The 15,157-nt window shown below is 46.8% G+C and overlaps 1 protein-coding gene across 2 annotated transcripts in view; it reads right to left on the minus strand.

The window, feature by feature from the left end:
- Positions 1-15,157, minus strand: part of NKAIN4 (sodium/potassium transporting ATPase interacting 4) — a 50,792-nt gene that overhangs the window by 26,135 nt on the left and 9,500 nt on the right. The window lies entirely within an intron of this gene.

The raw sequence follows: 15,157 nt of genomic DNA on the forward strand, positions 1-15,157 counted from the left end.
CTCTGATGGCTGAGCTCCAGTGCTGTGTGGTGTCACTGTCGTATTTTCTGAAAAATCCCTTCGCCAGGATTTCTTCTCCTGGGAAGCTGAGAAGCCTCAGAGAAAAATGAAAACAATAATTATCTGATTGCTTCTCCTGTGTTTTGCTGCTTTGGAATGTGGTCTGGAGATTGTTTGTCCAACAGGTGGTTGTTTGATTGGTTTCATGTGAATTGTTTTTATTAAATAACCAATCACCATCAGCTGTGTCAAACTCTGAGGAGTCAGTCATGAGTTTTCATTATCATTCTTTGTAACCTTCTGTCTGTACCCTTTCTCTATTCTTTAGTATAGTTCTAGTATAACATTAATATAATATAATATAATATAATATAATATAATATAATATAATATAATATAATATAATATAATATAATATAATATAATATAATATAATATAGCCTTCTAAGAACATGGAGTCAGATTCTCAATTCCTCCTTCATTCTGGGGACCCCAAAAATCCCACAGTGTTGAGGCATTCCTCTGTGGTGTGCTCTGTGGGGCTCTGGCAGAGGACAGAGGGGAGCAGAGGGATGGTGACAAATCCTGGATGTGAAATACGTCCACAAAGATGTCAGTGTAACTTTCTAGAGCTCATTTGTCAGAGCCTTCAGCATCACTCCATCATTCCTGACACCTCCTGGGTCTCGGCTCTCCAGCACACATCCATCAAAGTGAGGGAGAGGAGGAAACTCTCTCCTCCACCTTCGCCCCTCAGAAAATGCTGCCACCAGTAAGGAAATTCTGCCAACACATCAGTTTTCCAGGACAGGCTGTGCTCCTCTCCAGCACTAATAACATGGTTCAAGGCTAGTACTGTGCTCTACACATAAAACTCCATTACTGTTGGAGTGCTGGGGCTGATTTCCAAACCATATCTGCATAAAGATGTGTTTTTTACCTGTAGCCATCATCTGTGTATCAGACAGCATCTGGTCCCCTGGCCCTGAGCCTCTGTGCAGCTGAAAGAGCACAATGCAATTGCTTGCTGGCCTTTGCATGCCCACAGCCCTTAAATGACATATCTATAAGAGAATTATAGTGAGTCTAGGGGGGAAAACTGCTAATGCAGGTTTTTCTGCTGTGCCTAGCTTTGCATGGAGAGATTTTCTCTTTTTTTGGCTTTATTGACACAGTGCAAGCCCCTCCATGGACCTGTGTCTCCCCTGTCAGTACAAGATTTGAAAATATGTTTAATTATCACAGCAGGCCACTGGGATTGCATTATGACATTTCATATTTATTTTTGGCTAAATAAATAATTACAATTTACTATCGACAGTCAATATTAATTTAACTCCTAATCAGGCATTAACCATGAGTAATCCTGGTCTGCTGTGTGTAATCAGCTCTGTGACACCTTTTCCTGGCTGGGATCTAAGCAGCAGTGCTTCTGTGATGGCTTAAAGCATTTCAGGATGTGAGTGGCTGCAGGTTCCTCTCAAGCCCCAGGATGAGAGAAACCACATCTATTAAATGGCCATTATTCCTCCTTCTTCCTGGCTCAGTGGGGAAATTGCCTTCACACCTCTCTTGGGCTAGGGAGGTATTGCAATTCCCAACACTACTTTGAAAGTTCAATAAAAATCTGTATTTCAAAGGAATCTGTGGTTAAGGGCAATCAGTCAGGGAGGGGGTAGGCAGCTTTCCCTCTACAATATCTTATTCCCAAATAAAGAAGGACAGAGAGTGGGGAAGGAATGGAGGCAGTCACCAAATCTCTCACTTCTGCCAAATAATCTTCCCTGAGAAGCAACACCCTCTGATCCCTCTGAAGCACCTGGAAGATGCTGTGGGGTGAGTGCTGCCCCCCTAGCACAACAGGTTTGCCACACCTGCCATAGGGTAAACACTTAAGGAGGGATTAACACACATACCTTAACGACACTGGGACGTTTGGGATCCTGACTGGCTGGCAATGGGCCCCTCGACTGTGCCTGCTTCATCCAATCAGGCATTTAATTGGCTTTGTGTGCTGCAGGAGGAGTGGGAGAGCCTCACCCGGCCCGGGGACACAATGGGTGCTCACTGAACCTGCCCTGCCTCCCCTCCTGCTGCAGGCTCTGAAAATCAGCATGAGCACAGATCCTCCTACCCAGCCTCCTGCCACGAGCTCCCCACTCCAGAATCAGGGCAAGCCATGTCTGCAGGAGTTTTCTTCTCCATTCTACTCCACGAGTATTTGTCGTTAGGGCTGTATGAATTCATCCTGCCACAGCCTGGTCATGGTTCCTGGTTTGTTTGCACCAGGAAGAGATTGGGCTGTAAGTGACAGATAAATGACCACCCTGGAGATGGACCTGCCCATTTACACAGCTTCAGATTTGGGCACAGCTCCTTGAGAAGTCTCTGGATTTTTCCCCATAACCCTGAATATTTTCTTCACACCATACTTCCTTCTCCCTCACCTGCCTTGTCTCCAGGTTTTTTCCATCCTGATTTACTTTCTTGTGCCACCTTCCCAGCGTTATTAAACTGGTTTTGTGTACCTGGGAGCTGCAGGCAAGACTCAGCTGCTCCAGAGATGGGCTGTGCCCATCTGCTGGCTCAGGGAAGGAGAGGGGATGTGGGATGTGCGAGCTCACACAAGCTGTTTCCTCATCTATAAAAAAAAAAATTCTGATTTTCTGTAAAACATGTTGGTGACAAGCAAATGCTACTGATGAAACCCCAACACTGTGTTAGTGACAGGCAGGGAGTGAGTCTGTGCTGCAATCCAGCCATTGGAAATGCAGCCTGAAGTTATCCTGGGCTTCCCCCTGCTTCCTCAGGAACTTACCATAATGAAGGAAGTATTTGCTGAAAACAAATTGATCAACAGCCATTTCACTCACTACACTGCAGGTCTGTGTGCACAGCTTACCCCCAAAATGCTGCTGAGATTTGCAGGCACACAGGGCTGATGCTGGGGCTAAGCTGCCCCTGATTTGGGGCTGGCATGTGAAGAATGTCACCGTGTCCTTCAGCCCTGGTCCCTCCAGCCCTGCTCAGAGATGGCAGGGTCAGGGTTTGCCCTGATCTATCTGTGCCCTTGTACTGAGCCTCCCTGGGTGCCTCTTGCTGAGCAGGGAATTGCCATCCTTCTCTCGTGCTGCCAGGTATGTGCACAGCAATATCCTCGCTGTGGTGTTCCTGCAATGATTCACAGGGTCCTAGTGAGAGAGCCTATTATATTCCAGAGACACTGGTTGTAAAGAGAAATGTCACAGACTGTGGCACAGGTTTCAGCCCACTCAAAGCTGACAGGACCTTTCCATCAGGGAGGACAAATTTTTCTTCTTTATGACTGTTCTTATTAAAACCAGGATTCCTTCTGCCCCTTTTGCTTCTCTAACCCATAGTATACTTTTACCTTTCATTCTTTAAATTAAATGATTTATTGCAGCACTAAAATCAGAAGAGTTGTGGCAGAATTTTCTCTCCTGAAATAAACCCCATTTCTGCTGATCTGAGTGAAACTGGAGTAGCAAATAACCACGCGAAGCAATTGTTAGCCAGGCAAACAACACAAGCCAAAGCTCTCTCTTGGGCCATCATTCATTCATACAGCTGGGGAATTGCTGAAAGGCACAGGGATGTTCTGCAGCTCATGGAGCCCATCCCACAGCCCACACACAGGGAGCACAGAGAGCTCTGGACATGCTCAGGGGCATCACAACATAAAACTGCTCCAGAGGGGAAAGCTGTACCTGAGCTGGAGGGGTGCCCATGGCAAAATAGCAAAAAAGTCCTAGAAAACATCACAAAACATGGAGCAGTTTCTTTTTAGGGGTTCAAACCTTTCCAATGGCTCTGGCAGTGTGTCACTGGCAGGTGTCACTGCCAGCAGGACACTCTGAGCTGGTCCAGCATGGCCTGGGGGTGCTTGTTTGAATTCCAGTCCCTCAAATCTTTTCTATCTCCTCAACTTTGTCTTCTGTTGCTCCTCTCCTGCTGATAAGCTGTGGAGACCAACCTGCTCCCCTGTGCCCCATAGTGCTGAGGAGGAAGGGATGCTGCTGAACACTCAGGTACCTGTAATTCCTTAACTCCCTGTCCTTTATAGCCTACTATCAAAGCCATGTTATCAGCTAGATTTGCTCTTCTTAATTTATTAAGCCTTTAATCTTATTTGGTTTGTATCTGTGTCTTTCACTGCATTTCTGAAATCAATTGGGACACAAAAAAAATAATATATCAGTCTCAAGACACATTGATGTGACTCATACAGACACAGGAAAGGTGCTCAGAAAATCCCACAACAGGTCCAGCCACACATCCATTTGTATCTGTTTCTGTAAGCAAACCTGCTTTTAACCTTCCCAAGTTAAGCTTCAAAATCAAATGTTAGAAATAAATACGCAAAAGGGCAATAAAGGGAACAAACAGGAAAGGCTGATCCTACTGCTGCTGCTGCTGCAAAAAAAAAAAAAACAAAACCAAAAAAACCAACGAAACAATAAAACAACAAAAAAGAGAAGAAAAAATGTTTTACCCAGAAACCCAGGCAATTTTCCACTTGACCTATAAGAAAACAACCTGAGAACTCCTTTGCTACTCCTTGCCTCTCAGTGCTGCGAGGACACTGCAGCTCCAGCCCTTGCTCCTCCTCCAGATTCAGCTGGGACTGAATTTCCACTTAACCCCCTGTCTGTCCTTTCTCTCAGCCTGAGCCCAGCAGAGCCGCAGCTGCAGCCCTGGGTCCCCCCTGCCCTGCTGGGATGCTGCTCTGGCTCCTGGCTGATCCCAGTGCCCTGATCCAGAGTTTGATTTCCTGCCAAGCGGATTCACTTTTTAAGATGCTCTTTCTTTGTCTGCTGTGAAAACACCATCAGACCTTTCACTGGAAAAGGCCTTTTCTTGAGGAAAAACCTGCACTGGTCTCCTGAGGTGTTTTGGCCATGGGATGTGATGGCTCGAGCTCAGGGCAAAGTCTCAGTGCTATGATGGAAATTTACATCCTGCCACCTGAAACAGCAGGAAGAAATTAAAAAGTCTCAGACTGTATAATTTGAAAAATATATCTATTTAGGTTTTGAACACAAATATATTTTTTGGTTCTTCCACATCTTTTAAGTTTGGCAATACTAAAGACCTGTCTGCAGTTTATCATTATTAATATATTGGTATTATTATGATATAATGTTTAATTCTACACACTTTTTGTATAATTCCTTTGACTTTGTAAATGCTGGGACAGTGCTAGAACTAAAGAATCCTAAACCCAAGCTGTTGTGTGCTGAAACTATCAGAAGTGAGCAAAAAAAAAATCCCTTCTGTGCCAGTGCTTATTCAAGGTAGAGAAGATTCCGTGAGCAGAAAAACAATTAAACAATGTCTGCTTTTACCACAGTGGCTGCACTTCTAAATAAATACGAATGGTTGCAATAGCTGTTTTAATTAAGTTTATCTGGAAAAGCAGCTCAGTGAGCCATTATTTCCCATCCCCAAATGGAGGGGCTGGTTCTGTGAGGTGCCACGTCCTTGTCTCTCCCAAAGTCAGCCTCTCACGTGCTCACACCCGCTGCATTCATGAAATCTCATTTTTCTCAGTAAGTGTTGTCAAGGAAACCTTCCTTGGGGCCTTGTGATCCACAGCTCCTTTCCCAGCATCCCTCTCCCCACCCCAGAGGTCAAGAGACTAATTGCACAGGAGGTCTCTGTTTGTCACTTGGTCTCTCAGGCAGCCTTGGTCACTCTGGCCACTGTGTACAATGCGCCCCATTCTCTGCTCCTCTGCTCTGTTTTCTCCCCAGAAGCTGCTGAAACCTCTTCTGTTCACACAGACATTAGAGAGGCCTCCAGCAGCAGGGCTGATACCTTGAAGTAATTTTTATTTATATTATTTATATTATTTATATGTATATGTATATGTATATGTATATGTATATGTATATGTATATATATCATATTCATATTCACATTCACATTCATATTTATATTTATATTTATATTTATATTTATATTTATATTTATATTTATATTTATATTTATATTTATATTTATATTATATTTATATTTATATTTCAAAGGAAAACTGGTCATTGTGCTGGCCCTGCCAGAGGGCCCCATGGGGCAGCAGGGGCAGTGCCCATCATGGTCCCACACCAGGTCACTCCCTGCAGCTCTCCAGCAAACACAACTTTTTGTGCCACATCCAAGGATCAGGACTTCCCCCAGCCCAGAACCATCCCGTGCAGAGCCCAGGCAGGTGTAAAACCCTCCCTGTGTTCATTACAATTTCTCTGCTGAAGGCTGGAGCATGCTGCTGTTAACCATGCCAGTGCTGAGCCCTCTCCTGCTCATTCCCCCTGGGCTGGCACCTCTGAGCTCTCCCCTCCCAGCATCATTCTGTGTGTGAGCAGGGACACTCAGCAGTGCCACTGCTGCGACCTTGAGCCCTGAGCTTTCTGCTGCCAAAGCCTCCCAGAAACATCCGAGCTGCAAAGATATGTCATTGCTCAGTCCCACATGCCCAAACGCTGCTTAGCATTCCAGGGAAGGCACAATCCTGCTGAACAGAAGGGATGAGACTGGCACTGAGCAGTGCAGAAGGCTGTTTGTGTCTGGAGCTGAGGTTTCCCGAGTGCATCTCAGAACCACCAGCTCTGCTCAGCTGAAGACATGGGCCAGGCACAGCAATTCACAGAATCACAGGATCCTTTAGGCCGGAAAAGCCCTCTGAGATCATTGAGTCCAACTGTTCCTCAGCAGTGCCAAGCCCACCACTAACCCACCTCCCCAAGTGCCACATTTGAACATCTTTTAAATCCCCCCACAAACAGCGACTCCAACATTGCCCTGGGCAGCTTGTTCCAATGCTTCACAACCCTTTGGGTGAAGAAATTGTTCCTCATATCCGCTCTAAACCTTCCCTGGAACAATTTGAGGCACACATCCAAGCAAACCTCTTAAGCCTTTTTACTCCAAGTGTTGGATTGTGCCACAGAACTGGCAGAACACCAGGAGCTGGCAGTACTTTTTCTAGCAAGGGACCACAGCCCATGGCACATCCACAGGTGCTCTCTCCTGATCCACAACCTTCTCATCAGGGTGGTCAGCAAGACAGTGAATTAACTGAGGTTCTGAATGGTGCTCACAATCCAGCTCCTGGGGAAAAGACTGCTTCCTAGGAAGAATGCTTTGGGAAAATTTTTGCTCTGGATTGCCTGAACTTCTCCCAAATCAGGGTCAGTCACATGTCTGATGAGGCTTGTGCTCTGTACCCCTCACAGCCTCTGGCCTGTTTGGGTTTATGGATCCCAGGGGTGCAGGCAGCACTGGGTATGGGAGCTGCTGCTCCCTGTGCTCCTGCCTGTGTCTCCTGGGGGCACCTCAGCTCTGCAGTGATTGCTGATTGCTGAGAGCAGCAATCAGGCTAAATCCATAACCAGGTGCCTTTGTGATCCAGGCAGAAAAGCACTCTGACAGGAATGACAAACTTGTTTTATTTGCAACCTACATCAACACTCCAACCTGAGTTGCCCAAACATGATTAAATTAATCTGTTGTGCCCACAATGTTCTTCCCTAAGCCCCCCAGTGTTCTTCTCCTCCCTCAGTTTCATGGCTCAGCTTTGAGTCTCCAGCTTTGGGACAGAGAGAGGAGGCACTGGGGTGGAGGGATGTGACTGCATTTGCAACTGACATAAACCCAGGGAGTTTCTTCAACAAGTGCCTGATATTTTTTATCACCCAGAGGCTCAGGCTCCACACCTGAGCCTGGCTTTCCCTCACCTGTTGAAAACTTGCTGAGCTATCTTATCCCACCTCATGCTGCTGATCCTGGGCAAACATCCCAGCTGCTCCCCTGAACAGCATCCTGGCGTGGCTGACAGCTTCAGCTCTGGGGGAAACCTCTCCCACCAGGAGCACAAATTCCCCTGTTGCATGAAATAATACATATTAAATGTGTGCCATTAACTCAGCAGCCATTTCCCTCTGGAGATCTGCTAGCAGTTATGAACCCATCTAAACACTCCAAAGGCTGTGAGGCAGAGCAGTGCTGGAGATCAGCAGGAATTTAATTTTCTAATAGAGAGATTTATTTCCTACCAACAGGGCTTTATATTGTGTGATCCCTGCCTCTGCTGAGCCATGAAGGCTATCTGAAGTTTGGGCTTGTTCCCACGAAAGGGATGCAGGGAAAAAAGTGAAAATACTTGAAAATCAGCCAAGGGCTTGTTGTGTTTAGGGAACATAACCTATATCCTTTTGACCTGCTATCCTAGGCATCACCTGCTCAGCTTACAGGGAAGGGAAATCATCGACAGGGCTGGCACAGAAGGCACAAGGCTGCCCTGAAGCACTGCTTGGGCCAGCACTGCCCAGCCCTGTGTTCTCTTGATGCAGCCCTCTGGAGTCTCCTGGGTGTGGGAGCAGCAGAGTGCAAAGAGCTCAGAGATCCCATGAACTCTCAAGTGTCCTAGAAAGACTTTCAATTATGCAGGGATCTGACCAAAACTCTCAGTGTGTATAAAGCCCATGAGACACCAGCTGGACTCACCCAGTTTAGAAAAAATCTGTCTCTGTTATTTTATAGGCACTTACTGCAAACTGCAATTTTATTTCACTGCTGTTTACCCCAAAGCTGAATTGTGGCTGGAAATACACCACTGGCAGCTTCCCCAGGGGAGCAGTAACTCTTCCTTCAGGCTCAAAAATCCAAGCTCAGTTTTCCCTCTGTCCTGTCCACACACAGCCTAAAGACTCACTGTGACCAAATGACACTGAGACCACCCCTTGCTTTTGGCTTTATGAACAGAAATGTTCACTGCTGTCCCCTGCCAGTCTAATTCATGGCTGGCACCTGCAGCACCTCCTCTTCAGGAAGGGTCAGCTGTGGCCTGAGTGACAAAAAGGCAAAACACCTGCAGAAGGCAAAACACCTGTAGAAAGCCACCTCAAGCCCTTTTTTCTCATCCAGCAGAAGAAGAGAGTTAGAGTGTTTTGGTGGCCATGTAGCACAGCCAGCAAAGCCCCACTCTCTGCACAGGTCTGTGTCACAGCAGCCCTCAGGATACTCCCAGCACATGGGTTAAATGGTCCCTGTGCTGCTGGATCACTTCTGTAGGAACAGAGGATCACTTTTGTAGGAACCCTTGTGAGCCCCAGGTCCGTGCTCTGTCCCCTCCCTGCACCCCCAGCTCCCACCCTGCTCCGGCCAGCTCAGCTCCCCCAGCTCCTTCCTGCACACGGCACTGGGAGCTCCAGCAGCTGATCCCCTTAATTAGGTCACAAAATGGATCACGTGTAAAACACTTGCACCAGCCAGATCTTCTGGAGGAAAAACACGCAAACCCTGCAACTGGGGTAAAAGCTCGGGAGAGGAAAGATGCCAAAGCTGAAATAACTCCTCAAAACTTTCTCTGGAGGAGCCTTGCTTCAGTTTCTGCTCGACAGCTGGGCCCTGCTCCCTGACACTGGAGCTAAGTGGTAGCTTTGCTTTAATTTCCTCTTGCTTCTGCTGCAATGCCAGATTGCCTGGATATTCGTAAACAGAAGGAATTTAATGAAAATTATAATTAGAGCCCTGCGGTGCTCTCGCAGGTCGCCTTTACACTGGGCTGCCTATTTACATTACAAATCAGGCTGGTGTCACTGCAGAGTCTACAGCAAGAGAGGAGAATTCATTAAAAGGGAAGCGCAGGGTGGGTGAGAAATAGGGGAGAGAGAGAAAATGATATTGTTATTATTAATAATCTAGGAAATTGGGACCTGCCACCGTCTTGCTGCAGCTTTGCTCCTCGAAGGAAAGCTCGTCCTAATCAGCCTGAAGCAGGAGGGGACACAGCACAGTCACCCAGAGACTTCCATGGCAATTACTGTACAAATGGAGCCTTTCTTCATAGAGCAAGGCTTTCTCACCTCACCATGACACAGAGAAGTGCTCTTAGCACCTAGCTGTCAATTTGGGGGTGCTGGAAGAGACAACATGAAGCCAAAGGGATGCAATTCCCATTATTTTGCAGCTTTCCCCTTCCACCTACCAGCAGCTCCATATGATGCTTTTTGCCCCCTGTAATGCCACGGGCAGCAGCTCCTGCTGCTGCTCCTTCCACCAAAGCCCTCCAGCGCAGCTGGGAACCCTGTCTTCCCATCTATGCAGTGAAATTAGGAATAACAACCTCATTTTACACAGAGGATTGCTGAAGACTTGTAAAAAGGTTCTGTAACATTCCACACCAGTAACTGTGCCTCAGCACTAAGAGCATCTTCACTGCCATTGTGGTTTTTTGGACACCTACCTGCCTGTGGTGACAAAAAGAGGTGGCATTTTAAGTTGGGAACTTCCCATAAAGACAGCAGTACCAATCCTAACCCCTCACCTTTCCCTTCACTGTCACATTCTCAGCACAGAGAGGTGAACCCCCCCTGCTCCCATGCCTGCATCCCCCAGATGAGAAGCTGGAGGTATTTTAGGAGTTGGGCAGCAGACATGCCAAGTGGTTTGTTTGCATTTCATCCACACTATCATCATATAAAGTGACCCATACTGTGACAGCTGGGTTTTAATCATCACCAGTAACACTGATGTTTGTGCTTTGCCCAAAAAAAAAACCTCAACCAAAACACAAAAATGTGTTTATATCAGTTTAAAAAATGACAAAATAAAAAATTATAGTTGAAAAAACATGTAGCCATTTTTTCAGCTGAAAAGTAGATATCAGTGAAGAAATACTGACCAACTCTCCCCTAATGAATGTACCAGCAAATTTCCAGGCCTGTCATCAGAGCATGAAATACAAAAAGAACTGGGAAGAAAATAGTATTTTGGACAAGAAAAACATTTAGCATTTCAACTTCTGGTTCCAGTAAAATGCTTCTGACAGGAAGAGTTTTAAATTGGAACAAACAGGAAAACAACGATTTTGTTCAAAACAGGGACTGTCAGAGGCTTTCAGGGTATTGCAGGAATTTTCCAATAACCACAATCCCCACAAAGAACTTCCCTCTAAGAAGTGGATAGAAAATGAATCAATCACTATTGATTCTCATCATCTGATTGCTTCTCTGGAAGAAAATCAGTCCTACTTAAGCAATTGATTCGTTACCTTAGCAATTACAGGTAAAAACCCTGGCTTTTCCTTGCCTCCTTCAAGGAATGCCAACTAGGGATATTCCACTTTTCCAGCCATTTCAGGAGGCAGAGCCAATTTTATGTGATCAAAGATGAGTTCTGAGCTGTCACCAGCACCCTCAGCGTGGTCCCTCAGAGGTGAGGAAGGCTGGGCACCTCCTGAGCTTCCTCCTCAGCTGCACCTCCCCACGAGCAGTGCAGGCTGCAGAGCAGAACCCCAGCTCGGTTTTCCCCTAATAAAAGCAAGGAAACAGAGACACACAAAGTGCTCAAACAGATTAAACAAGTAAATAGCTAAAGAGGGAGCTGGCAAAAAGTTGAGGCACGATTTGAGGCTGAAAATGTGCCTCCCTCTTTCATGGGTGATGGAGCAGTTTGGGAACTGCAATCTGCTCTGGGCAGTCATGGCAGGGTGAGGGCACAGCTCTGCTGCAAAACATAGTCTGAGTGCTGGGAATCAGGGCTCCAGGGTGGATTTTCTGGGATTCACAGCATGAGAGTGGCTGTGGGGGAAGTCACTGTGGTTTTCTCATGCCCACTGTCCCCTGCACCGCTGGGTTTCCTGCTAGACTTGAGAGGAGCTCAGCAAAACCAAAGATTCTCATCAGGGATTCATCAGCAATACAGAATCATGCTGAAAACCCACTAAGGTTTACCAAATTCTCCCACTGGCACTGACAGCATTGACCACCTCACTTCTGGTGCTGCATGCCCTTTGTTTTTCCCCTCAGCCCAAGGGGATGATGAAATGAGAGCCGTGACGTTCACTTTGATGGAGGCGAGCTGCTGGCTCTCCAACAGGGTAAATAGGGATTCAGTGCCTTTTAAAAAGCATTATTTTTAAAGGAAAGCCCTTTTGAGTGAGGGCTAGAATGGGGTTATTTTCCACATGACCAAGCACCAAAAGGAAAGCAGCAGCCCAGTCCATGGTCTTATCACCATCCCTGAGTCACCCACTGGATAGATTTGTCACAAGGTGAAATAAGAGCAAGTCCTCAATTTATTATCATTTTCTACTTGTCCTCCTTAATGCAGTTCCTGCCAGGAAGAGTTTGCTGTGGGAAAGTGGAATGAAACCAGGCCTTTCAGTTTGCTGCTAAATGGGACTGGGGGGAGGAGGCTTCCAGGGGGGGAGGGAAATCTTCCTCATTAGAAGGGGAAAATGTGCAACGCAGAGTTTTCATCAGATGCTGCCCAGCCTCCCAATTAGGGTGGTTGGGACAAACAGTGGTGTTATTATATGTAACTGTTTATCCAGTGTCACTCAGCCATTGTTTATTTTATGAGCATAATTTATCTCCTCCGTTGTGCCACCCAATTTGTTTGCATTTTCAGTCCACTCGAGTGTCTCTCTTTCATTGTACACATCTTTTGGCCTCCCACCAACCAACTCTCCAAGTTTCCAGGAGTGTCACACAATGGCCAGGCCCCTCCTGTGCTTCATTTTTCGCATGACATTTTTGTCCCCTTATTTCTGCGCTGCCCCTGCCCCTCCCCTGCTGCAGACTCACAGCTCCTCAATGGCTCATGATTTATTCAACAGCAAAGCTGAATTTTTCTTTTCCTTCTCTTTCTCCACTTTTCCCTCCTTTTGGAAACAGAGGCTGGTCAATAGATGCCACTCTGGCAGCTCTGGAGAACAAAGTTCACTTGCAGCAAATCTTTGTGGTTGTGTCTCCACAGGGCAAGAGTTTGGTGACCCTGTGCGGGCTGAGTCCCAACCAGCAGCTCACCCATGGGGCTCCCACAGACTCTTGTGTCTCCTTCAGCCATGGAAAGGGACAAAGACTTGTCCTCTATTAATTTGTGACACCAAAGCTTCATCGACACCTCCACTTGGAGGTGTGAGATGATTCCTCATCCCTGGAACAATGGCATCCTTGGTTTGCTCCTACTCTAAACTTCCCAAATTTTCCCCCAAGTCCTCTGATCTTCTTGCTCGTGGGCCTGACTGCAAGGATTAGCTAAAACAGAAAAGTGCTAATCCCCATTATGGAAATTCAAATCCTTGCTGCTACATTAAGTAATTTCAAGGAGGTTTAATTTGGCAGGACTCAGAGGTGACTCCTGACAGTGACAACACCACCTGCGCATTGCCTCTTCCCCCAGCAGGAAGATGCAGCATTTTCCTCCTCATTGCAGCAGAACCCAATTTCTGATGGGTTCTGATGAGCTCTCAGCCCTGGCCTGTAGCTGAACCTGGGGTTTCTTGCTTCATCCCCACTGGGTGTGCCAGGATTGGGATTCTGGGATTTCTGACAGAAAATCTGGACAGTGTCTCAGCACCAAACCCTGGAGCTCCCTCTGAAATGCCCTTTGTTTACAGATTAGTGGCCAAAACTGGGAGTGAGGAACTTTCCATGACCAAGAGAGGCTTCATGAGGAAAAAAAACTGGCAGCCATGAAACCTGGGCTACATCTCATGCAAGAAAAGCATCCTACAGGACACTGCCCTGCCACCTCTGTCACTGTGAGCCGCTCCAGAAATTCATTGTACTCGAAATGATTCACTCAAGTGTCCATTCAGTCTCAGTTCATGGATTGCAGAGCCTTTATTGCACACCCATGTATTTAGCACTGGGATAGTTCTCAGCAGTTCTAACAGCCCTGTCATCTAAGGAATAAAACAAAGAGCCATTATTCATCACAAGGGAGACACAGTCTTTATTGTCTGAAGCCATGGCAGAGTTCTTCTATCACCCTATCTATTCTTTCTCACTGTCACACAATTCAGCTTTAAGCTGTCTCAGTGGCAGCCCTGGAGGCCCAAATGTTTTGCAGCTTCTCCCAGAGAAGTGCCCAGTTAATGCTGTGTTGGACTGACCACAGGACTGACCCCATGCTTGTCGGAGCAGGAAGGGAAAGCTTTCCAGAAAAGCTTGGGGTGGACACTTATCTCTGCTAGGTCAGGAGTAAAAGCCAGGCAGGGTTATTTAAAGACATGGGAAAGCACAGCTACAAGGAGAGATAGATGGAGGTGAATTTTGGGCACTGATTACACCCACAATATCTGGGTTTGGCCCTGGCTGATTGCAGAGCTGTGCAGGCTGTAGGACACACCAAGCTGTGCACATCACCTGCCCCAGCCTCCCTGCAGCCCTCCCAAACAGCCTCAGGGTTTCCTTGGTGGATAGGTGCAGCATGCAGATGGAGGAGCCAGCCTCATTCTCTGGATCTGGTGGGGATTAATACCTTGGGACCCAAGCACGAACCACCCTCCATCTTGCTTAGCATTCTGCCTGACTTGCTTTGTGCCTCTGGGAAAAGCAGGCCAGATTTGGGGCCACAAGACCCCTCAGTGGTGCAGATGAGACTATTAAATGCAAACAAAGCAGCACCATTCAGAGGACCAATTACATCATGGTCTCCTCAGGCTTCAGGAGCATTTGAGGCTGTGCCTGTGTCAGCACAAGGCAGGACAAGGAGTAGAACCCTCTGAGAAGGTGCTGTGTGGGGGCTCTCACCAGCTGCTTGCACTAAGAGAAATTCATCCTTCCCCTGGATGTGTCTGCTTAAAACAAAGAGATGGGAAACTTGGAGACCCACAATCCTAAAAAGTGTCAGACATCTGAAAAAAAAAATTGCACTTTCCCAGCTTTTTAAGTTGTTTTAAGGTTGGCAATCACATCTCCAAGCCTCCAAGCTCACTTTTCTCCACATGCTCAGACAGCAAAGGGCACAAAACAGCCTGTGAGCTCCCATCACACTTCTCCCAGCACCCGCTCTGCTCCCTGCTGAACAGCCAGCAATCTCCCAGGCTAATTAGCCAAACGGTATTCTGCACATATTTAGCATTTCTGAGTAATTAGGATAATCAGATTTCTCCCCTAATTCTGTACATCCACAATGTAAGCAGGTGTGTTGCCTTTCCCACAATACTATCACAGAAGAGTGTTGTGTGCCAGAGCCAGGGGTGCCAGCAGCCTGGCAGAGCCATCCCCATCTCCCACATGGAATCTGCTAACAGATTACCAGCAGCCATGGGGAATTGGGAACTGGCTTTGTGTTGGCTGAGCAACCAGTAGTTCAGATATCCATGCAAGTTATCTAAATGCACAGT

Source organism: Camarhynchus parvulus, chromosome 20 (genome assembly GCF_901933205.1).
Source record: "Camarhynchus parvulus chromosome 20, STF_HiC, whole genome shotgun sequence".
NCBI lineage: Eukaryota > Metazoa > Chordata > Aves > Passeriformes > Thraupidae > Camarhynchus > Camarhynchus parvulus.